This window comes from Lepidochelys kempii, chromosome 8 (genome assembly GCF_965140265.1).
Source record: "Lepidochelys kempii isolate rLepKem1 chromosome 8, rLepKem1.hap2, whole genome shotgun sequence".
NCBI classification, from domain to species: Eukaryota; Metazoa; Chordata; order Testudines; family Cheloniidae; genus Lepidochelys; species Lepidochelys kempii.
The window spans coordinates 71,809,818-71,835,637 of NC_133263.1; the positions used below are offsets into that span (position 1 = coordinate 71,809,818).

At 39.4% G+C, this 25,820-nt stretch overlaps 1 long non-coding RNA gene across 3 annotated transcripts in view; it reads right to left on the reverse strand.

The window, feature by feature from the left end:
* Positions 1 to 1,773: 1,773 nt before the first annotated feature.
* The window catches only part of LOC140916050 (uncharacterized), a 68,798-nt gene continuing 44,751 nt past the window's right edge, over positions 1,774 to 25,820 (reverse strand). The window contains exons 2-4 of one of the 3 annotated variants that reach the window (XR_012160391.1): positions 24,282 to 24,399; positions 11,856 to 12,006; positions 1,774 to 4,668 (exon numbers count right to left, since the gene is read on the reverse strand). This is a non-coding gene — a long non-coding RNA (uncharacterized lncRNA). Of the gene's footprint in view, positions 4,669 to 10,026; positions 10,791 to 11,855; positions 12,007 to 23,839; positions 23,989 to 24,281; positions 24,400 to 25,820 lie in introns of those variants that run through there. The other 2 variants (XR_012160392.1, XR_012160390.1) reach the window with 2 other exon arrangements.

Below are 25,820 nucleotides of genomic sequence, written 5' to 3' on the forward strand. Positions count from 1 at the left end.
ATAAACCTGACACATTTAAATATAACATGCCAGGTCCTCAGCCTGTGCAAATAGACATTGTTCCATTGGCATCAGTGGCTGTATGCCAATTAATTGACCCCAGCCGAGGATTTGGCCCCCTACATTTAGAAAATATTCATCTGCCTAAAAGTGATTCCAAAACAAAAGAGTGTAAACAAGGTTGTTGTATAATAAGAAACTGCAGTGCAAACTGAAGAAGTCATAAAGATACAAATATTGAGAACAGGTTCCATTGTCTGTGGCTATTGCAGGGGATTATTAGAAAGTAGAGACACAAGAAAAAAAATCTGCTTTTGACTAGAGTGTCTATATTTCCACATTAAAACCCTTTCCATCCATCTCTTCCCTTCGTCTCCTCTCCTGATACTCTCTCCTTTGCTTCGTTCTACTTTCCTTCTGCCATGGCAATGGCATGAGCGGGAGCAGCTTTCAGAAGAGAAGCCACCACAGGTTCTGCTCCTCTAGCTGAGCAGCAAGAGCTGCTGCGTCTTTGAAGCCCACTGAGGATGCTGCTGCTAAGGGTGGGGGCATGAAAGCAGAAGGAGACAGTGCTGGAAGGAAGACAGAGAAAGAGTGGAAGGGTAGAGAATAAAAGAGGAGCAGAGAAAGGAGAAAAAGGGGAGGTAGAGGATGAAACTATCCCTCCCAGATTAGGGCCAAAACCAGCAATCATTTACTGGGCATAGTGCTCAAGGGCCTGATCCTGTAATCTCTCTTTGGATCAGACCCCGAAGCACTGCCCCAGCAGTAAGTGCTTTCAGGAGTACCAAGCCCTCAGGCATTTACTAGTCGCATTCCTCTGGTGCTTTGTGATTTACAGCACCTCTGTTATCACTCCGACAAACCAATGTTCCTGCCACCTTCTAGGAACTTAATCCAAATCAGAATCAATATATTTTCATTTCCAGGAAACCTATAACTACAAATCCCTTTGGCCCTTTTTCCTGATACTAGAATCCCTGATACTAGAATCCCTATATTAGCTGGGTAATTTTTTAAAAAAATAAGAATAATAAATCTGACTGTAAGATTATCACAAACAGCTGGATAGTATGACTGTCACATTTCACAAGCGTGTTTGGTTCACATTCAATGTGTATTTACTAATAACTTTCCGATGAATAATGTTAATTAGTGATGCAAGGTCTGTTTTCATTTTATTCAGTAGTGCACAACATATTTTATTTTATAGAAACTAAAACTCATAATTCAACCATCAATTTTGTTTCAGATGCGGAAGTGCAGGTTCAGGTATTCTGCGAGCTCTGGTTTAAAGCTTGATGTCTCTAAAAGGACTGGAAATCATAAACACAGTAACTTGTGAATTTTATGTTTTAGAAAATTAGCACATCCTTGCATTACTTAGCAGGCAAACATTGAACAGTGCTTGATCAATAACAGGCATTGCCAGAGGTCTGATATAGTCTGCAACAGCTAACAGTAAGTGTTGCTGTAGGCTATGGAACTAGGAATATAAAATGTTGAATGACAGTAATAATTCATGCAACTTGGGACACAGAAAACCAACAGTATGTCAATAGCTATAGCATGCACTGCAGAAAATGTGGAGCATTTTGATGCTTCAGGAGCTTGTGTTTTACTTTAAAACATACTTTTCTTGGTGAAATATATACTTTCCCTAGTCATTAAAAGCATTTATTTTTCAGTTGCATGTTGCTACTTCTCCATTAAGATTCTAAAAGACGTGCAACTCACAAATGGGCTCAGAGACTCAGAGATTCAAAAGGCAAAATATATATATTTATTGAAGCAAATCACATAAAATTTATAAGACAGGAGGTGCAGAGGATCAGGCTGGCCAAAGCTAATTGAAAATATCTGGGAGTCATGTAGCATTTCAACATTCAGTATAGTTATTCTGGTAACGTATATGGTCCTCTTATTAACTTGAATGGGAGCAAGACCTTGCTATATAGCAGGGATTCTCAACCTTGTTCTTTCTGAGGCCCCCCAACATGCTATAAAAACTCCACAGTCTACCTGTGCCACAACAACTGGTTTTCTGCATATAAAAGCCAGGACCAGCATTAGAAGGTAGCAAGCAGGGCAATTTCCTGGGGCGCCATGCCACAGGCCCCTCCACAAAGCTCCATTACTCAGACTTCAGTTTCAGCCCTAGTGGTGGGGCTCAGGGCCCTGGGCTTCAGACCCAAGCAGTGGGGTATCAGCTTTCTGCCCTAGGCCCCAACAAGTCTAATGCTGGCCCTGCTTGGCAGACTCCTGAAACCTACTCGCAGCGTTCCAAGGGTCCCTGGATCCCTGGTTGAGAACCACTGCTATATAGGATACCCGTGAGATATCTGGCACCTTCTTAAAAACAAAACTCACTAAATTCACATTTTATTTTGTTTGAAAAGAAAATAATGTTTTGTGTCAAGTGAGCACATCACACATGTTTATTCCTTTGTAAAATACATTCTGCATAATTAATATTTCTCCTGTTGTCCATTGTAAAAAGATGACACAGCAGGTAAATTGTTACATCTGGCTGAAGGAAGAAAGAATGAGTCTCTCTGATGTGTTTTCCCCTCTGCGCTTCCATTTTATTGCTACTTTGGGAACGAAAAAGTGACTGGTTCTACTTTACTGAATAAGGCTCCCAGAAAAATTCCTCAGATGAATGTTTAATGAGAAAAAAAAAGAGATGTTCAAACAGGTCCATTCTTATGCATGCAGCTATGTGTTCTAAAACACCGCATCAACATGTTAGCCATCCTCAATTTCTCTGAATTTGTTAACAGTGACATCTGACTGGATAGGCAGATGAATTACATAACATTCATGATTTTTAAAATATGAATGTGGCCCTTAAAAATACAGGTAATACTTCTTTAAAAAATGTAAAATACTACCTAAAAAGAAAAGGAGTACTTGTGACACCTTAGAGACTAACAAATTTATTTGAGCATAAGCTTTCGTGAGCTACAGCTCACTTCATCGGATGCTGCTACTATGAAACCAAAAAAGGAAACACACCACAAAGAAACCCACCATCCATTTTTTAAATCTTCCCCTGTGAGAGACTGAAGACTGGAATGCATGCTGAATCCTCTCTTCTTCAACATGAAATGGATCCTTCCATTGCAGGGCTTAAGGTCTTGACTCCCAACCATGCACTCTGGGATTTTTTTTTTAAGGATGCATATTCAAATAATAATTAGAATTGCTTAAATATCATTTCTATTTTACAAGACCATAACGTGACTTTTATATGCACGGTACAGCACCTACTAAACCAGATATTTCAGTTACAGTGAGACAGATATGATAAAAGAACAAAAAATTAAGCCCGCTGACTCTTTGAGATATATTAAAAGAAATCTCTCAGTTTTGCACAGAATGTCTTTGCTCATTTGGTCTTTCAGCTTCGTTTAGGGAGAATACATTTTACAGTTTCCCCATTGATATTCAGCAAATCTACAGCTTTCACTGCTGATCCTGCTTATCTTTGAATTAAAAATGTCTATAGTATTTACACAGTGCTGAAAAATTACTATTTCAATTTATTGTATTTTCATTGTCTCTCTCCTTGTGACTGGTACAGCTTGCCTGCAATTGAGAGGGCATTTTGAGGCTTACTTTGATGCCATGATTTATTGTATTGCACAATGGAGCCTACTGATATCCTTTCTAATCAGAGATGGCACATTGGGTAAAAAATAAAGCTTTTTATGCCTTTCTTTAATGATCACTATCTCATGTGCTTTGTATTTGTTGCGGCTGGTTGGATGGTGAAAAACAGCATTCATAATATCTATTTGAATTCCAAACTGTTGTTCATTTCCACTGTGGTTTTGCTCTTTTGTTCTTCCTTATTCACAAATATTCACATGCATGTTAGTGGAGTGGCTGTTCTTTGTATGGATACCAGCATTCATAAATGAACAAGGGGATACCTGCTCAGTCGAGAGTATGCATCACTATTCACTCTGCATTAATCATTATTCCCTGGCTTAAAAAGTTTGTCATCCATTCAGGCAGCAGAAGCAAAATCATGTGATTTAGGAGACACTCACACACCATGAATAGCAAATAGAAATAGAGGACTCACCCTGCCAGGGAGGATGGGAGGATTCAGGAAGTAGCAGAGAGGTTTAGTCCTCTGTGTGAATGCCCCAGCCCAGTGTTTATGCCCTGAACTATGTGATTTCACCATGGATCTTGGGACATTTGTGGGGTTGGAGACCACACTCCCTGTATCTATTCCACAGAACGGCAAATCTCACTTCATGCCACAATCTCACTGATCATTGCTTGGAAACTTCATGAAAAGATATGTGCAGAATATTAATAATATTAACTAACATTTATATATACACCTCTTTTCATCCAGAGATCTCAAAGTCCTTTCCAAAGGTCGGCATTTTAATCCCCATTGTAACAGAGGCACTCAGAGGTTAAATGACTTACTAGGGTTGACACAGCAAGTCAGCTGCAGAGCAAGAGATAGAACTCACATCTCCTGACTTTCAGACAAATGCTGTATTGACCAGACCACACTGCATCTGATTTAGGAATTCCTGTAACTTCTCCATGGGTTTTTCTATGGGTTTTTTCTTGCTGTGGTCTCCAGTGACATTGTTCCCATCGAAAAACTGTTCCTTCATTACTTCTCTCAGCATATTGCTAGGAACAGTGGAGAAAGGTGAAATGTATTATTCATCTCTCCAACTCCTAAAATCAATACCCATCAAAATACAAATACAATTCAAATCAGAGGGCACTTATTGAGCACAGATCCTCATAATTAGATATGATTTCTCAACAATGTCTTAAATTATTTATCCAAGAGATGGATACCAGGCACTCTATAGGCCCCAGAGTGAATATTATAAGCCTCATGTCATGATGCAGCAAAAGTGAAATGCTATTCACTGCAACATGATTTGTAATCTTGATGAACTAATGCAACATCGATTCACATCAATCAGTGCCAAAATTCTGTGTCATTATAACATCTAACGAGATATGTTGAAAGCCAATAACCTCATGAAATGGATGGGTGTCAATGAAGGATAAAGATTGTGCTCTTAGAAATCAGTTAAGAATGCACTACCCACCTCTGATAGAAGTCACTAAACCAGCACCATTAGAATTGAGGTTTACGTCATGCATGGACATTCATCATGAGAGCAGCTCCCCCTAGGTTGGCTGTGGTCTCCGTAAGCAATTCCATTATAAGTTTTTAAGTCTCATTTCTTATGGAGGTTATTTCTTAGCCAGCTACTCAGCCCCCAAACCATTTCACCTCCAAATCTCTTTTATTTACATTTGGCCTTTTTAAAAAATCTAGGCAAGAGAACCAAAGGGGTTTTGAGGTTTTGGAGCCTTTTGGTGGTGTTAGAATGTGGAAGAGCTTGCCTATAAAATAAAACATTTATAACTGCCAGTCTATAATGTAGAGTAATGTCTTTCAATATTTAATAAGAAGGATTTATCATATGCAATTTTCCTTGAAAATATAGTACTCAATGTTAACTTAAAAGTGCAAACATTTGCCACAATAGACCTTAGTGATGTATCATGCCAACAATCCAGGGGTTAAGGATCCCTGCTGCCCATATATTGATATGACACATAGACATCAATTTCTCTAATCTCAGTGATCAAAGATTCAAAAGAATAGTCTCAACTATTGTTTTATGTATAAATGTTCGTTTTTTGTAAACTATCCAATTTTTAATAAATACCTTACTTGAAATTTGAAAATGTCATGATTTTATCTTTTTTTTTTTTTTTTTACTTTGTCTTCATCAGCTGATAACAATCAAAAGTTGTATCCAATTCAGGGCCTAAAAAACCTGATATGGTCCCTTTAGGTACAGTAGAAGTGAACACTGAAGTACTGATCTATATCACTAGATCAGTGTTTCCCAAACTTGGGACGCCGCTTGTTCAGGGAAAGCCCCTGGCGGGCCGGCTATGCCACTTCCCGCAGCCCCCATTGGCCTGCAGCGGCGAACCGTGGCCAGTGGGAGCCGCGATTGGATGAAACCTGTGGACGCGGCAGGTAAACAAACCGGCCCGGCCCACCAGGGGCTTTCCCTGCACAAGCGGCGGAACAAGTTTGGGAAACCCTGCACTAGATAATGGATTCCTGAAAGATCTGTGAAATTTTCAGCCTTAATGTTGTGGTTCCTAGATATAAACTTACAAAATAAATTGTAATGGGCTGCATCCATTCCACACACAACTCAGTAACAATTCTGCATGGAGCAGCTATAACATCAGACCCAAGAGTATGTAAGAGATTGACTTAAAGCCACTTGAGAAATTCAGAGCTAAGGTTTCTCAGATAGTGCCTCATCCTGTAGTCTTGATGGTGGTCAGACTCCCAGTGAAGCCAGTTTGAGTTTGGTCTGAGTCAGTCCTGCAGGTATTGGCTCTTTAATTTTATCATGTCAAAGTGTCTGCATATTTCAGTTGTTAAGATCCTGTCTGTGATTTCACTTACTATTCTTCTGGAAGTATGGAGGTAGAAATGTATGAACTGAGGATGCAAGGAGTAGCCTTAACTCTGAATTTCATGGCATTTTAAAGTTCAAGTCAGAATTTTAATGGTATTTTAACCTACTTTATTAGTCAGTAAGAATCGTGGCTGTTAAACTGTGGACCACAGTATCCTACTAGGTGGTCTGTAGGATGGAACATTTTGAGAACCAAGCAGTGGGGGGATTGGGTGAAACCAGTGTAGAGATAGTCCATGAGCAGATCCCTACATATTGGAGTGGTCAGTGAAATGAAAAAGTCTGGAGAAGTAATGAGTTTAAAAAGTATGTACAATTAGGGACAGCATGGAAAGTCAGATTGATATCTTAGTTATTTATGATTAACTAATAAATTATTCATCAATTCATATTATATTATTACTGTTATATAGTACCAATTATGTATTAGGTGTTTGTCAGGCATGTATGAAGACAAGGTCCCTGCCCCAAGTTTTTACTGTCTAAAGTCTACTACTGTATATCACACTAACCCCTTGTCTACATTGCACTGCAATTCAGACTACAGGGCAGGGACAGAGAATAGCAGTGTGCACCAGTGTGCTGTGCTGTAACTCCCCCCATGTGGATGCTGCTGGCACAAACCAAAAGATTCCTAGTTCTCATCAGTGTGGTCTTGTTTGAAGAGGTCTACATTAATGCAAACTAGGAATCTTTTAGTTCAAGCCCACTGGGTCCATGCAGGGGAGTTACACCCAGCACTTTGGTGCACATGTCTGTTCATACTCCCATAGTCTGAACTGTAGGGCAGCATAGACAAGCTCTAGTATGCCTTCCTTAAATGAGACAACTTTAATCCCTTCTACATTTTCCTCATCTCCATTTTGTTATTTTAAATCAACCATAAATAGTTTTAAAGAAAAATTAAACATTATAACCATGTTTTGTTTTACTTCTGTGTTATTGTTCTGCTTGATTTTTTTAAACGTTTTGAAAAATGTATAATAATATATTACTTAGTGCACAGACTGCCTAAATAAACATTTTGGACCAATTTTTCAAATGGAGGGAGACTATGTGCAAATAGCTTTGTGCAAACATGCAACTGCTTTTGTGAGTTCAAATTGCATAGGTAATGGCTTAAGTGATCAAGCACATACCCGGCTCCTTGATTTGCGCACACAACAGTGATAATTGCATTCTCTAATGTGAGTACCATTGCACTAATATTTTTGGTACACACAAACGGACCTCCACCCTTTGACAATTTAGCCCTATCTGTGTGTTTAGAGTACACTATAGAGCAGCATTCTTCCAAACTGCTGGCTTACTCACAGCAGATTTACCATTCACTACAGAATTGTGTAACATTTTATATGTCAAAACCTCCCTTAGAGATAAGCGTGAGATTTTTTGTAATCCTAACTAATATATCTTTTCATCCAGACACTACTAACTGCTTAAATTATAGTTGATGTAACAGAACTAAAGCAAAAGTACTAGTTTATAGCTGCAGGATGGACTCAGAGGTTAAAAGTGAGTATTTAATCTCTATTGCTGTTTAGCATTCTCACCACTTGACCATCTGTGACAGGGTGTATAAACCCCTCACTGGACAGGAGGGGGTTAAGGAACAGCTGTGGACCAAGGAGCCCCTCCCCTCCACTCTTGCTGAGTGCGTTTGGGTTGGAGGTGGGGTTTAAAAGCCAGCGAGGCAGCTCAGTCTAGGCTGGGCAAACCAGGGAAAAGGATGTACCCTGGGAGCTCCTTGGGGAGGAATGGAGATGAGCCTGCATTGAGCCAGTGAGCAGGGGAGCCACAGCACCCAACAACTGGGACAAGGACTGAAAATCCAGAAGGTGACCTTTCTCAGAGAAGGGCCGTGACTGGATGGGATACGGCTTATAGTAGGAAGTAGCCCAGGGAAGCTGACTGGTGGCTGACCCCATTCAGAGACAGGTAAGCAGCTGAACCAGACTCATAGGGCCTAGATGGGAACTCAGTGGAGTGGGAGGGCCAGGGTTTCCCTACCCTCCCACCACCTGAACTGCAGCCACTAGGTGGGACTATTGCTCCCTGAACTGCAGCCATGAGGCAGGAGCCCCTGCAACCTCCAACTCCCCCGATCACACCATCCTTGCTAAATCCATTAACTATTAAAGTCTGGAAGCAAACATTAGTGGCCAAGAACATCATACTGATTGTCTCCAGGGAACATGTTCTCCAAGATTCCATGCTCGTAAAAGATAGAGTCCAGGTCCCATATGTTCCTTTTGATAGCATAAGAAAATATGCCCACATACTTCACAGCAGCACTCAAAAAATGCCTTACCTTTTAGCTGAATACATTAGTCTTTCAGAAACAGAGATTAAATTGATTGTGCATCAATACTCATAATGAGAGGCTAAACTGCCACTGTGGCCTGAACCAGTTTTATACACCATGTGCAGATTATGACAAAAATATTATCATTATGACATTTTTTTGTGCTGCATTTGGAGTAGGTGGTGGTGATACCTGTGAAGAGAAAAGAACACAGCACACCTGGAATGCAGTTGTTCCATCTCATCTTGCTGCCTTTCTCAGGTCACAGCTAACAGTTGGCATATAATATTCCGGACCAAATATCATAAACAACTATCAGATGTGTCAATATAGTTTCAGTCGATAACATGTATGCTACATGCCCACATCACAGGCTTATCAAGAAATACAGGTACCATCCCATGTCTTGGTGGGCTGCAGGTGTCTTTGTTCTGAGGCCTAGTAATCCTAATCAAACTTCCATGTAGGAAATGCACCATAGCAGGATTACAGGGAGCTTCTGGGTCTCATTTTAAAGAGACTAATTATATATAAGTAATCTCTTTCAGGTGTGGACAATCACTTTTCTATATGCATTTCTATTAATTGATTTCCAGAGGCATTTGGAGTGACTCTAACCAATAGTGTGGCTCAGAAGACTATATAATAGTTATTTTTAACACTGACTGGCTAGAGGATGTGTTTATTGTGAAGCTCATTCTTCTGTGTGTTCATGAGGAAGCTCAGTAAAAGACTTGTACACTGTCATGCAAATATTCCTATTGTTTGTTTTATGTGATGTGTATGGAGTGAGATGTGTTCCTATGCTACTGTGTATGTGTTACTTGTCTCATGAGAGGTATAGTAGACTTTGCCCTAATCTTGCCATTTCCACTTTTGTTCCAATAAAGCTGACTGATTACATTGTTACTGTGTGCAGTGTTTTCTAGTATTGCACGTAAACTGCCAGTGCCAATGATCTGCATTTGATAATAACACCTAGCTCACACATAGCACTTTTTATCACTAGAACTCAAAGTGCCTTACAAATGAGGTCAGTATCTTATCCCAGTTTTACAGATGGGGAAACTGGGGCACAGAGCAGTGACTTGACTCTCCCAATGTCACCCAGGAAAACGGTAGTAGAGCTGAGAATAGAACCCAGGCTTTTTTGAGTCCACATGTGATGTTCTATCCACCAGCCCTGCCCTCTGAGATTTGCCTCTTTGGTGCACATGCTTAGGCTGGACCTTCCAATTAATGACATAATCCACTATCACTTTATTTTCAAGTTTGATATTTAACCCCTCCTTCCCCCACACCCACCAGCACTATGGAGTCTGCTTGTGCCAGACAGGATGGTAACTTTTGTACACTTAGGTGGTAGTGAGGGGTTTGCCAGCTAGCAGCCACAATAGCTGTGAATTACCCTGTGTATAGGGTAAGCTATTTGCTGAACACTGACCATGTTCTGGGAATAGTACAGATATAGAACATCTTCCCACAGCCTAGTGTACAAAAGCCAGGGCTACACAGAGGCTGAAAAGGATTCAAAATAACTTCTGCGGCTGTGGTTGTGCAGTGACTTGCTGACTCCTGAGTAATCGACACATAAATTTCCTAGTGAGATGATAGAGCCCACAGGTTGGGCCACTCAATCCCATTAATAAATCTGGTCCCAAATGTCTAGTGTGCTACTGGGCCTGGCATGCTCCTTCAAATGCCACAATGTCACTACATAGTAATGAGGATGTTAATTTTTAAATGAACAAAGCACCAATACTATGTGCTAATTGTTCAGTTTTTGGCATTAGAATGTATGTAGACTGTGAGATTGCTATGAGTTTTTAGTTTGGTCTTTAATGCACGAAGCTACTGGCTGAAACGAGTTTATCACTACTGAGTTCATCGTGAAAGTGCATATTGGAAATAAAAACAAATTGTGCAGCAGATTTTTGTCCCAAATGCTGAAGAAAATGTATCTGATTCTGTCCAGTCTGAAATTAAAGAGTAAAAACAAAATCAAGGTCACTATAATGAAACCAGCAATCACACATTTCTCAGATTGTTAACAGAAAAATGAAGTTTCTGAACTTCAATAACTTCCATATAAAAGGACACACAATTCTGACAGGATTCAGGAAATTATTGAAAGTCATAAAAGCAACGCCTTAAGCAGTCTGAGGGATCCAGTTAGAGCCTGGATATTTTCCTGAAATTGGGCTTCAGTTTCCCTCTGGGTTTTAACTGACAAAAAGCTCAAAAGGATCTTCTGGAGCCACTCCCGTCTGGATGAGATCAAGCACTTTGAGTACATGTTGTGATGAGACAGTCTTGGAAACTGAAGTGACTATCATGGAAGGACAAGGGTGTTACGTAGCATGTGTAATATATTAACACTTGTTAGTCAGACAGACAACAAAAGGTCATAGCTGTTTAAAAGCCTTAAATGCCATCATTAACTGACATCAGGATGGCTCATTGTGGCTTCTTTAAAGAAGCTTGATATATATATTTTTGAGCATTAGAAAAAATTGCAATTCTTAATCTGCCCCCATAACAGAAAGACCTCATTTCATATTAATTTTCTCTCCGAAAACAAAATAATTGCTTTGTTGTTATGACAGGGGATAATTTCAACATTTTCAATATAATATAATTCTGTTCTGGGATTCATAGTCTTAAAACTACAAAAACAATTAGCTGAAGTGACACAGAGGAGAAAATAATCTTAGAGTCCAGTGACTCCATACATCAGAAGAGGAAGGAGAAACCGTCAGTAGAATTATTTCTGAATGCATCAGTGCAGCCTATCTGTTATTCTCTTTGTAGCTAAGCCCTTTCTCTCATAGAGGCAAATGATGTTGGTTTGTGCAGGAGTGTTATACAAAGAGAAGCTCAGCCAAAGAGCCTGACGTTATACCTCTTTGAGTATGTTAACTGTAATACAGGTCTTTCTTCACCCAGCATTTTCAAGGGCAAAATTTATCAACTTTAAAACTGTGACACAGACATGTTGTAACGGTATTAAGAATAAGCCCAGTTCACTAAAGCTGTGTTACCTTATGACTCTAAAATTCAGTTCTCTTCAGTGGGCCCAGGTGATTTCCCATATATCTGTGGGACAGGTGAGCTCCTCAGCTTGTATAAAGCTGCATAGTTCTATTAGCCTCAGTGGAGCTTTAGCACCCAAAGATCTGGCCCAAAATTTATCTGGAGAGAATGACAAACATAATACAGTTTTAGAGAATGACTTCCCACCTTTGCAATGATTGGCTTTGCAAAGACACACAAGCTTAGGAATCATGTGGGCTGGATCATGTCCCACTAAATCTGATTCGCAGGTTTATTTGACATGCCTGGCTTCTTATCTCACCCACAAGTGATGCTCCCAGTATTGTGCATGCAATATTTATTGCCTGTATCCCAAATCATTCAGGATTCTATTCTATGTTTTAGACAGCTTCACTTCCTGCTTTTTCCTCTTCCATTTTTAGAATTTACCAAGGCATATCCACATAATTGTATTCCCTGTCCATCTTTGGGTTTTATCACCCCAAATTAGCATCTCCACATCACCCACAGTAGGACCAGCTCTCCTTTGTTCTCTGCTAACCGTCATGCTTTTACATATCAATATCCTTGTCACCCTGAAGCTTCTCTATGTTGTGCTGGGAGTTGTTTCAGCCTCTGGCTGGCTCAGGATCAGGGGATCAGAAAAGAGGTTTAAAGCCACTTTCTCCCCATGCTTTAGCTACCCCAAATGAGAACTGAGCCCTTATATCAATTTTATAAGCCACTCACTCAACATTAATTTTCTCTGCATCAAATAATGAATAGCAATGAATCTAGCACAATGGTAGGGGGAGGTGTAAATTACACCTTCCGGAGCCAGTTAAGCTCTTTGTGCTCCTGGAGTGATTCACCTCCACACAGAATAAGTGATATTAATTCTGCCCTCACACATCACTATCCCTACCAGAGATGTGGCAGCTTTAATTTCCACCAGGCTTCCTCAGAAGTTTAATCAGTGGGAGTCACTAAGGAGAAACTCTGAATAAGGGTGCTCTGTGGCTATCTAACTAGACCCTTTTCCCAGCGAGTGCCACCCACTTTTTGGATTCCACTGGCCCTCCAGGGTATAAATGAGACTTTCCACCTCCGCATCCTTTTCCTCTGGCAGACTATCCCCCTACCCCTTCACCAGAGGCTATGCTGGGTTAAGTCCTGAATAAATCGAGCCCAATGTGTTGTATTATGTAATGCTTTTCACCCTGAAGGATCCCAAAGCACTTTCCAAACTGTGCACAGGAATCACATCATCTACCAGTGAAATGCAGGCACATCTGGGTGAAAGAGAGTAGCTGTTTAATAGTGGGCAGTAACACCAGGCAGCATTTTAGGGAGTGAAGAAAACAGTGCCATATACAACTGAGATTGCCTGGAGTATTCAAGCAGCTAGAATGTAATTGTCCTAGTCAGAATGTAAAGAGAACCCAAGGGGTTAACACTTGTGAAAAGTGACATGGAATTTTTAGTGACCTCATTAGATCAGAACCTCAGCTTTATGTCTTATCTGAAGATCGGCACTTCGACCAGACTAGCTCATGATAGTGCAGTGCTGATGCATTGGCCCAGTAGTACTGACTCAGACAGGGAGTGTCACCTTCTGAGTCACCACCAGGACTTCTTCCTACAGAACCTAGGGGATCATCATAGATGTTCCATCAAATTACTGACCTATTCTACCTTGTGGAATCTGATGAAATCACAGGACAAAGCTGCACACCACAGCATGTTTTTAACATGTATTTATACATACATTGTGAAACCAGTATAGGGATAACATGAATAACATAAGATTTTTCAAGTCATAACTTCAAGTGGGATCATAATGGCTGAAACCATTGGGATAGTCAAATATACTTACAGACAATCAAATTATCTTTGGATAACAGCATAATTAATGCTTTTCAGCACTGCGCTGTACATCCTGATAGCCGAATAAATAATATTGTGACTGAATAAAAAAGGATCAGAATTTCAAAGAGAAAAGATTTCATAAACAGGATGCTCTCATAAGAGAATCTGACTTTTTGTACTATTCTGGAGGAGTTCTGGGGAATATTAAACAATGAAAAATAACAAAAACAGGTTTTTTTTGTGGCTCACAACTACATACAGTAACATCCTATAGTAAACAAAGCCTTTAGAACATTCATTTATTACATATTAACCTGCAAAGAATGTGTTTGTCAACATTAAATGGTTCATGTGGGGTTCTTTCTTTCTTTTACTATGAGTCATGCATTCAAAAATAGCATCTAAATTTGCAACCCCCCAAATCTGCAACTGTAAGCAGCATTAGCATGAGCAAATCAAGTAGCTAAGCAACTAGTGCTGTTTGTGCATTAAAAAAATTACAGGCACTTATTTAAAGGGAAGATTGAGGAAACTTTGAAATTTTGGGCCAAAGAATTATTCTACATTGCTGTTACTATCTCAGTGGAATATATGAAACACAACCCAAGGTGCCTTTAGGACTGTTCAAGATACATCAAAGGGCAATAAACCTCAGCAGAGCTAGACCTATCCCCAGCATGCATTGGTAAATATACACTCCTTACTTCCTTAATGTTAAATACCATACATTTAAAGAATTCATGCTAGTTTCATTGCTTTGGTCATTGAGAATAACCCATAGATTAAGCCTATTAGGTAAGGGTTAGCATCTATAACATCCTGCTAACATCTGCTTAGATGCCACAGTTTGCATCATATTTTCATTCAAGGATAATTTAACATGACTGGTGTCTGCATCTCTGTTACTGGATGTCTGAGAAATATTTCTTCTTGTCAGATTTCTTCATCAGTGCCCTTGCCAAGATGCTTTGCCATGTACTTTTTTAAGGGGTATCATGCAGACTGGGAAGTAAAGCAACGATTCATCATAATTTACATTTTATGAAACAAGGACACAGAAATGTTACATCAAAGACAATAAGCAATTAAAGGTGATGCTGTAATTCCTAAATTGGACTGTCTGAAACTTCACCTAAATGTCTTGCAGAAGCTCCGACATTAGCAGTATTTTAACAGCAAACATACAGCAATATTGTACTTAACTTTCTGAAGACTTATGCTTCCAGATCATTTAAATTCTTTAAAAGCCTAACCGTAACCATTTTAACAATCCCAGCAAGGCTTAGTCTAAGAGTTAAATTAAAATTAGGGAAAATGAGATCATTTTTAATGAGCTAGTTACAACCCTGAATAATGCTGGTTGTTGGTTCTGCTTAATAAAACTGCCATCCAATGCAAAATAGATATTAAGTTAAATTATTTTTATCAACTCATGAATTCAATGCAGAGCTTTCCCACAAGCCTTAGAAATAACAAAGCTTTATTAACTTCTTCCTTTTCCAACTCCTCCAAAATATTTCAGCTTTTTAAAAGAACCCATAGTAAGGACTGATCCAAGCCCATTAAAGTTAATGGAAAGACTCACATTGACTTTAATAAGTTTTGGAGCCGGCTGTTACTAAATGAAGCAATATTGAAATACATTATGTATTACTTAATATCCCAACATTATTATTGTTAAATATGTATTTGTGGTCTCAGACTTCTGGAGCACAATTCACTGTCATATGGAAGAGTACACATATCCAAGTTGAATATTTGATTTTGGGGTGTATTCACTACAAGATTCTGTTTTTCACATTATTTCACAGTTTACTGCTGTGGACATTTTCAACATTTATCTTTACTGATGGTCTAGTATAGATTCAAAATCCGGAGCAAGTTTTATAGACTGAAGATGGAGCACTTAGGGGATAGAGCACTGGACTGGGATTCAGAAGACCTAGGTTCAATTTCTGGTTCTGTCCCTGCTTTGCTGGGTGACCTTGGGCAAGTCACTTACCTCCCTGTGCCTCAGTTTACCCATCTGTAAAATGGGGATAATAACATTGACCTCCTTTGTAAAGAGCTTTAAGGTCTATGGATGAAAAGCACTATATAAAAGCTAGGTATTATTATCCCTATCCATATATGTTTTGGGTGCATTTCACCCCAGACATGGGGTCCTGTATGTTGTGGAGTGGGCGCTGCACCAACCTCTCAAAGGACAGTGTGGACAGCAGGTCAGGGATAGGAATAAGGAGGGTCCCAAGTTTCATGATTGTTTAAATATAGTGGTCTCAGCAAGAGTAACCTGAAAGATTGCAGCCATTATTCAAAGCCATGGGATGGAGTAGTGATTGCTGTGGAGGGCTGTGCTGCAGTGCCATGCCCTGGCCCCAGTTTGAAGGGGGTTGGACTTCACATCCCCAGTCCTCATGGACTTCACCGCTTACAGTTTCACTTGCTGGATCTGGCTTTAAGTCCTATAACACTGGCTCTGTGGGGATGATATGAATTTTACCCTTAATTTCCAAGGTGAAAACAATGAGGAAAGGTTGCAGCATGTACACAAAAAAAAAATGAAAATTTTTCTGGGAGAAAAAAAATAGAACCAAAATTGACAAGAGATAAAGATGGCCTGAAAAGGAAATTTCTATCCCATGGGAAATTCTGAGTGTTCCACAGTTTGTTCCATTCCAACTCAAAATGAAACATTGACCTTGGAATTTTCTGCAGAAGGGACTATTCCCCTTCAGGAATTACCACCACCACTTTTCCTGTGTCCCTCACAGCTTCTCACTACCACTTTGTCCTGTGTCACACTCTGATGACAGGTAGAATGTGCATGAAGACGGAGGGTGGTGGGGGGGTGAGAGGAGAGAGACATAGGGATCACTGCTGCTTCCACCAACAAAACCTTTTTCGGTCAAAAAGGTTGTCAGAATTGGCACATTTCTGCAAACTGTTTGGATTTTGACAAAATGAACTTTTTGATGGAAAAGTGTCCGTACAAAAAGTTTCAACCAACTCTACCCAGCGGTAATCATTATACATAAAGTGAGCAAATACCAGATTAGTCTATTTTATAGATTTCTGTAGCTGATTAAACAAGCAATAACAACATATGAGGAGATGTGTCATTGTGCCAGGAGATCTTCATTCTTTATCTAATCTATCTATCTATAATTGATTTCCCCTCCAACCTCCCCCACAAAATAAGGGAGAAACAAAAAAGGAAAGGAAGGAAGGGAACAGGGAGGGAAAAGGAGAGCAACATCGTGGCTTCCATCTGGTAGGAATTAAATCAACTCAGAAAGCTTGGTTCTCTAGAGCAATACTTGTAGCCAAATGACTCATATTACTTTAGATGGAAGAGCAGATGGCCTCCAGGGACGAAAGCCTGGCACAGCGACTTGGCTGACCTGACAGCTAAAGAGTGGGTAAAGTTTTGGAAAAGAGGGACCTCAGACAAATTTGAAGATTTCCTGACTTTTCAGAAACATTCATACTTCTTCTGCAGTGGGACATGGAGGGACAGTCCCTCCCTATCATCTGAATTCTAGTACAGAATTTCATCACAGGATGCAAAAAATGTCTAGTTAGTGAGACCAGACCCAGCAATGACCAGAGACATGACAGAATTTAGTAAATATCATACATGTCAAGATCTAACTCAAAATTGGGATACTTAGCTGCACTGTTTGTTGTGATATCTATCTACATTTGCCATCATCAAAGCACCTTCCCGTATTGTGACCATTGTATGTAATTCTGTTGCAGTGTCACAGTACAAGGCTGAAGTCTGTGCCATCAAGCACTTAAAAGAGCAGGTTTTCCTGTATAATCTCACTTCTTATAGGGTGCTGTTGCTCTTGCAAAAATAAATGTATTTAAAATTACACGAACAAGTCACAATGCATGTGGTTATAATATTATTACCACGGTTTGAAATATTTGGTGACTCGTAAAATTCCTTCTTTTAGGCAGCCCATTTTATAAAGTTCCATAAACTGTCACAATTTCATTAACATTACATTGTTGCCATGGCAATGTGGTACTAAGTCAATGGATAGGTTTTTCATCATGGGCTTATTATAGAATTGCTCTTTCCATCAAAGACACATCTATAGGAAAACTGCCAGCACTCCCTATCATCTGAATTTCAGCACAGAATTTCATCATACGATGCAAAGAATGTCCAGTTAGTGAGATCAGACCCAGAAATGACCAGAGACATGAGAGAAGTAGGTAAATATCCTACATGTCAAGCTCTAACTCAAAAATTGGGATACTTAGCTGCACAGTTTGTTGTGGTATCTACATTTGCCATCATCAAAGCACCTTCCTGTATTGTGACCATTGTATGTAATTCTGTTACAGTGGTACAGTACTGTGGGTGATAATGTCAAAGGCAAAAAGCAGCAGCAGTAGGTAAAGCACAGACTGTGGAGTTAAAATACCTTAGCAGTATTTCTGCACTGCAATGGACTTCTTGTGTGACTTTGGACAAGTCACTAAATTTCTCCATGCCTGAGTTTCCCTGTCTGTATAATGAGGATAACAACACCGGTCCATCTTTGTGAAGTACTTTGAGATTTCAAGTGCTCTGTAGGAGCTAAGTATTGTTATTCAGCAAAACAGCAGTGTTTTTAACATCTCTGAGAAATAACCCATACAGCTCTACAATGTGGGAGAGTTCAGTGGCGGAATGTGGCATTTCCCACCAAAATCAGAAAGGCTGCTGGCATTACTGACCAGGTTGTTTGGTAATAGAACATGTGAACATACCTTAACAATATTCATATCATTAAAATAAGTATGATAGCTTTCTACAATTAAGACATTGCAGGTTACAACTTCATTTGCTACAGTAGTATGAACAAGAGGAGCAACAATGTCATATAAGGCAGCAGCAGGGTAGCTTGTTTATTGTATGTTCAAATATTTTTCTTCTGGATTTTCATTGTTTTTTTGATGATCATCTCCTAGTTAGATGCAAAATATCTTTTTCCTATCCTGACACATACTTTGTAATCTATCATTTCTTTGCTTAATCATGTTGGGTCCTTTACTGCAGAGAGGGTAAATTGTAGACAAGGCAGTACTCACTATAATCAAAGATGTGTGTTCCTATTTATATGATAAGTTTTGTCTGATTTACAAAGCCAGCCTCTCAACTCAAGCTGAGAAAGCAAAGAGAGAACTTTGCTAAAGGATGAAGAGTCCTGAAAGGAGAGGACTTTCCTCCATTAAGACCCTACTATAGAAACGGATCAATTATTAGTATTATTATCAATTCATTTGTTTTTATGATGATGATTGTTATCATGATGAGCAACTAGAGGCCCTAACTGAGACTGAGGCCGTACTGTGCAAACCTACAGTGAGAGCCAATCTCTGCCCTGAGAATCTTATAATCTTAATAGATACAAGACAGACAAAAGGAGAGAGGGAAAACGGAGGCACAGAGAGATTAAGTGATTTGCCCAAGATCCCACAGTAGGTCAGTGGCAGAACTAGGAACAGAATCCAGATCTCTTGATTCCCTGTCCAGTGCCCTTTCCATTGGACCCTGGTGCCTCCCCAGGTGACAAAATTGAACATTCCATTGAATTCTCAGAGCCACATTCTGCTACACATATTCACGCTTAGTCATACCTTACTACACTGATTTCAAATAGACCAAGTATGAGGATACCCAGTATGAGTAGAAGCAGCAGAATTTGGCCTAAATATGGTATAAACAGAGTAACAGACGAGACAATCAGGACTGTGGTGTCACAAGAAAAAAAATACTTCCAAACTGTGATGTCCTCAGATATTGGTGGATAGGGCATTGGTTACAGTGGTGTTTTTTTAGATATAGATTTAGAAAATCCATAGACTGTAAAATGATTAAAATAACTGGAAAGAAGCATTCATCTCTTGCTCAGTAAATACTTACTTTTGCTGCACTGGGCCTGCTGGCTTTATTGTTACAACCTTCAAAAAATGCTTCCAGGAAATATCATCAGATTTTAACTGTCATATTTTTTTATTAAGGAACCTGAAGAGAGAGTTTATGATAATCCCAATTTAACCTTTTAATAAAAACTGAAAATAATATGCCAGCATGGATTTGACCTCATTTACATATCTGATACGAATTTTGACTGGCAGTAAAAAATTTGTTAGCCATATATCTGTTGTCATACTGCCAAATATAAAGGCTGGCAGCTTTACAATACGCATACATTTTATATAGGAGTTGTACAAAGTTCATTCAGAGTTGGTGAAGATTAAGATTTAGTGTGCAGAAGTAATGCCCATTATGATGGTATTGTCCACAGTAAATTATATAGGAAATTTACTTAATTAAAAGTATTTAATAATCTAAGTAATATGTCCTGCCACTGAACTGACTATCTAAATAAGTTTCCTGCAATAATATGAATACTGATGTCTCCCCGTACATTGCAAGAAGATAGAAAAAGAAGAATAACAGAAATTACGAGATAAAATGAAAGAGGGGAAAAGAAATAAGCATATAGCTGTATTATTTTATCATTAAAAGTGACAATTCTTTGCACACATAATAACTCCTATTATCTGAGAATTTCCAAGAACTTTACAAACAATAATTAATTAAGACAGTAGCTGGAGCAGGAAATATGTATTATTAGATCTATGTTACAGATGGCTAAACTGAGGCAGAAAATGGTTTCCTTACTTGCAAAACGTCACAATAGTGAGGGACACAAGACAGGAGCCCTAACTCTCAGTCCCAGGCATTTGCCATTTAGACCACTGATATTCAGCTTCTTTCCACCCAGGACACAAAAACTACCTGCAGGTTTCTTTTACTGTGATATATTCAAATTACACAGTCCTTCAGAAGTCTGAGACATTGGGGTCACAGCAAGAAACATGGGTTACTTTAGCTGCTGGGCAGAGGATTCCTGCAGGCAGAATGGGTGTAGAAGTATGGATGGGGGCATGCACTCAGTGTGCAGGGTGGATTTAGTGGGATGGACAGCGATAAAAGGCTTCTCACTTATCCTCTGTACACACACAGTGGTTCCTCCCCCTTAATTGATGGGGTGGGCCTTTATTTATGGGCTGGCCTAGACCTGCCTGCCCCAGCACTACAAATAGTAAACTCTCACAGGAGTCCCAGTGCTACAAATAGTGTGCACTCACACAGGAGGAAGTGGGGCAGGGAACAATAAGGGGGGGCACAGGGGTGACGCAGAAAGCAGAAAGAAGAAAGGAAATGAGTTCCTCCTTGCTTTCCTGATTTGGCTTCTACTGGGCCAAGTCCAGTGTGATATTACTGATTTTTTTTTGAAGGGGGGAGATTCCCAACCAGTAGGTTGTGACTCAGCAATTGATCTCTGGGAATCCACTTCATGGTCATGCTCCCACAAATTAAGATGCCCTGAACTAGACAATTAATAGGCAGAAGGTTTAAAACAAACAAAGGAAGTATTTTTTCACACAACACACAGTCAACCTGTGGAACTCTTTGCCAATGGATGTTGTGAAGGCCAAGACTATAACAGGGTTCAAAAAAGAACTAAATAAATGCATAGAGGATAGGTCCATCAATGGCTATTAGCCAGGGTGGGCAGGGATGGTGTCCCTAGCCTCTGTTTGCTAGAAACTGGGAATGGGCGACAGGGGATGGATCACTTGATGATTACTTGTTCTGATCATTCTCTCTGAAGTACCTGCCTTGCCAACTGTTGGAAGACAGGATACGGGGCTAGATGGACCTTTGGTCTGACTCAGTACGGTCATTCTTATGTTGTCCCTCCCTCTGGTATTCTGTAGTGAGGGTTCAGGTTCCAGTAGCATTGCTGTAGTACGTAGAGCCAAATATTTGCATATTTTGAATTGATTTGTTAGCCCAGACTTCCATCCGCTCAGTTACAGAACCTAGCACCTCCCACTTGAAAGACCTATTTGCCTGCTTCATGGATAAAATCACCTGCCTCTGTGACAGCACTTCAGGTCACAAGGATCACATCCTGGCCACATGAATAGATGTCATAGAATCATAGAATATCAGGGTTGGAAGGGACCTCAGGAGGTCAGCTAGTCCAACCCCCTGCTCAAAGCAGGACCAATCCCCAATTAAATCACTTGCTAATTAAGTTTGGTTGGGGTTGTGAAAAGGAACACATAGAAAAAAGTTGACAGTGCAGTTAAGAAATATTTCATTTCTTCACACCACTCCCATTTTACCACATCTGTGGTCATTTGTCTTTCCACAGCAGCTAATAGGAAAAGATACTTCGTCCCAGTCTAGCCATTTAATTTGAGTAATTGCATTTAATTCTGATTAGGAATATTCAAATAACTGCCAGATACTTATATATGGTGTGTTTCTGAAATACTCTTTAAAAAACAGATGAATGGAGCAACTTGCTGTTAGCTTTGTATTTAATAATCCTCACGGCAACAGAAACTATCCAGCAAATGGATCAGAATTACTCTATAAAGGGTTGATTTTATGTAACAAAGATATTCACAGACAGCGACACATCACTTATCCTGCACCTTGACATCATATGGTGTTATCACATCCTGAGTCCAGATTCTCTCTGACTGCTGCACTGCTTTATTTGGTTGTTGCCAGTCCTGCATGCCTTGGCGTGTCTGGCTCCATGGGCTACTAGGCCTTCTACAATACTGATTCAATCTGACTGCTATGCAGGTACATTCAGTTGTTGCCAGTGGCTCCCCTCTGTTGTTGCCTGCCTGTCTCGTTCTTCTGAGTTATGCCACTGACTACTCCCATCCCATTGTGATGCTGCCTCAGGGCTGTGTTGACTTTTCAATTATCACAATATACAATGCAGATGCCATGTAAAATAACTAGCATAACTCTAGCAGACTGAGCACAGTAGAAATACAGTTAAATAAAAGCACTACTATAATACCAGGAGGCTGATTGGAACTACAAGATACCAGTGTCATATCCAGTAGTTTTTATGTAAAGTAAATATAGATTTTAGCCATTAGATTCCAGCTATCCAGCAGATAATAACCAGAGGAAATGTATCTGGATAGCTTCACTTGTGAATAATGGTTTTGCTTTTGCAAGTAAACTGAGGATCTGGTAGACTACTAGTAGAAAGTTTTGTGTTACCCAGGAACAAGAGCAGGCATTCTGTCTGCAGTAGATTTCCAATTAAGTATAACTAAAGAATACTCCAGAATATATGATGATGTGTTTCAAAACTATGTAGCCAATTTTAGAGCATGGGACTTGGAGTCACAATTCTTGGGGTCTATTCCTGGCTCCAATAGGAACTGTGACCTTGGACAATGTAAACACTGTCTGTGATTTAGTGTATTCATAGGCACAGTAAGTGTAATTCTACTCAGCTAGCTCACAGGATTATCTTGATTCATAGAATATAAGGCCAGAAAGGACCACTATGATCATCTAGTCTGACTTCCTACATAACACAGGCCATAGAACTTCCCTGAATTAATTCCCATTTGAACTACAGCATATCACTTACTAAAACTTCTAATCTTGATTTCAAAGTTGCCGTAGATAAAGAATCCAGCACAACCCCAGGTTAATTGTTCATATGGTTAATTATCCCCACTGTTAAAAGAACTGAAACTCTGCCAGGATGCAAAGCCAGTACCTCTGAATCCTTTCACCCTCTAAAAGGCCAAGGCACTCTCCATTACACCACACAGCCACCTGAGACCTAATTATTTGTAAAACACTGTAAAAGCAGAAGTTTAAAGAAGACCTGGGAGTTAACCTAAATATAAACGACAGATAACGCACTGTGCCTGTTACGGATTACTAGAAAAACTCAACAGCTAGAATTTTAAACTGTGGTATTCAGACAAATCAGAGAGAACAATGCATTGTGTTCTCTGTTGCAAAACTCAATAGACATAGAGAGTAAATTATAATAATACTTTGCACTTCTAGAGTACATTCCATCTGAGAATCAAAAAGTAATTTGCAAATGTTAATGAATTAGTCCCACAACCTGCTTTGAGGTAGGGGATTACTATTATTCCATCTTCACAGAGGAGGAAATTGAGGCTCAGAGAGGTTAAGTGACAAGTCCAAGGTCTATGTTTTAACCACATAACCATCTTTAATCTAGTATTATTACATCTTAAATTCACCCTTTTCAAATACAATATGTACTGTTCTGATACAAATAAAGTTTTATTGTAAAAAACTGTTGAAATTCTTTATTGAATTGTTGATACTAATCCAACTTCTCCATTTGCATTCTAGTTCTTAAAAGAAACAGCTTTAAAAAAAACCTAAAAGAAAAGAAAACATGAAAATCAATATCAACTCTGTCCAGGACCATATTGTACCTCTCTATCAGAATGCTGCAAAGATGTTACAGGGTGCGTTTGTCACTTTAATTTCAGTGTGTGATTGCTTTTCTTATATGAGAATTAATTCTGTATTCATTATGGTGAAATGTTAAATTTTGGGCAGCTGATCAAATCCTGCAAATCACTTTGTTCCTCTGCTGACAAACAGGAGACGGCAGTGTCCCTAATCATTGTGTGTGATCTTTCATTTGGTGTTATGTGTTCATACTTACAGACAAAGGGCGCTATCCTGCAAGATGCTGAATACCTTCACCTCTCCTTGATTTCAGTGGGAGTCCAGGGGTGCCTGCCAGATCGCTGTGGACCCTCAGCACCTTGCAGGATCAGGACCTATAGCACATGTTTTTGTTGAAAATGGGAAGCTGTGATAACCGTTTGGAGTATTTTGGAAACAAATGGTTAGGCTCTATCCAAAGCTTAACAATACACATGACATGTGTTAGAACATCTATGTTTTTGAAAACATATAAGAGATTGGCACACTTATTTGTAGGTCATTTATCTCTCCTTTTCAGTCTCTGAATTCCTAAGACACCCAACATGTGCATTCTGCCCACATGCAATATTTTGAATTAACTACTGTAAACAGGAAAAATATAGAATTAGAATGATTTTAGCATTACATTTTCCCCTTTCCTTTTTAACCAATAGGGTATGCAAATGTTCAGTTAACTGGGCCTCATGTTTTCTCTTCAATAAATTGCTTTCGTTATGGCAAATAAATATTCATAAAGAAATGTGGACAATAAATCATTTTAAATAGTTCAAAGCCATTTTCTTTGTAGACTGCATATATTTTCAGCTGTGACTCGTCTTTAATATTTAATTCAAAAAGGATACTTGTAGAAGGACAATAGAGATAATGTGTCAAGTAGTAATTAAAACAGGGGGTAATGATTAAAACTGTTTTGATCTACATTGTGCTCTGTCAAATCCATAATCTTCTGTATTGGTTAATATGACTTTCTGCTCTGCTTCATATACAAAGTCAAAATAAACTTTCACTTAAAGGGACCACACAGCAAAAACACTGGGAGGGTCAGGTCTCCACCAGGGATGCAGAGGAAAGCTGCAATCTGGAGGCTAAGTATTGGTTTGGGAGATCTTGACTCAAATCTGAGTGACAATGAGTTTGTGGACTTCATCATAGTCTTCAGGCCACCTAAAAAATCATATATTTGCAACAATTCATAATCTCCTTTGACAAAAGGCTAGTGTCAAATTAGCAGGGATGCTGCTGGTCACTGTGTTTAGACCCTGTTTCAGAAAAATATGTAAGTATGCTGTAAGAGGGTAGTCTGTCTCTTTAAGGTCCAGTGAGCCTGGAGCCAGATAGACTTGTTCTGAAGTGGACCCCTTTAGAAACAGGTGTTTGGGCCTGTTGGAGGGGATTAGCACACCCCTCTGGGAAGGGATCAGGTGATTTCCTTATGAACACCTGATTCCCATAAAGGCTCAGTTGAAGTATAGAGCTACAGGAAATGGGGTGGTTTCTCTAGCATGCTTTACATTAGGGAGATTCTTTAGGTAGATAGCCTGTAGGAGGATTGAAGAAGAGTTGCTAGGCTCAGGAAGGTTCTGGTGTTTTGTTGAAGATTGTAAATGATAGTTTCTAGAAGTGGACTTCCTCTGCTTCATGTTCTAATGATGTCTGTCACAAAATGAGCCAAATCCTCAACTAGTATTGATAGCAGCTGAGCGATGCTCATTTACCACAGTTAAGAATCTGGCCTGTTAACTTTCCCCCCCTT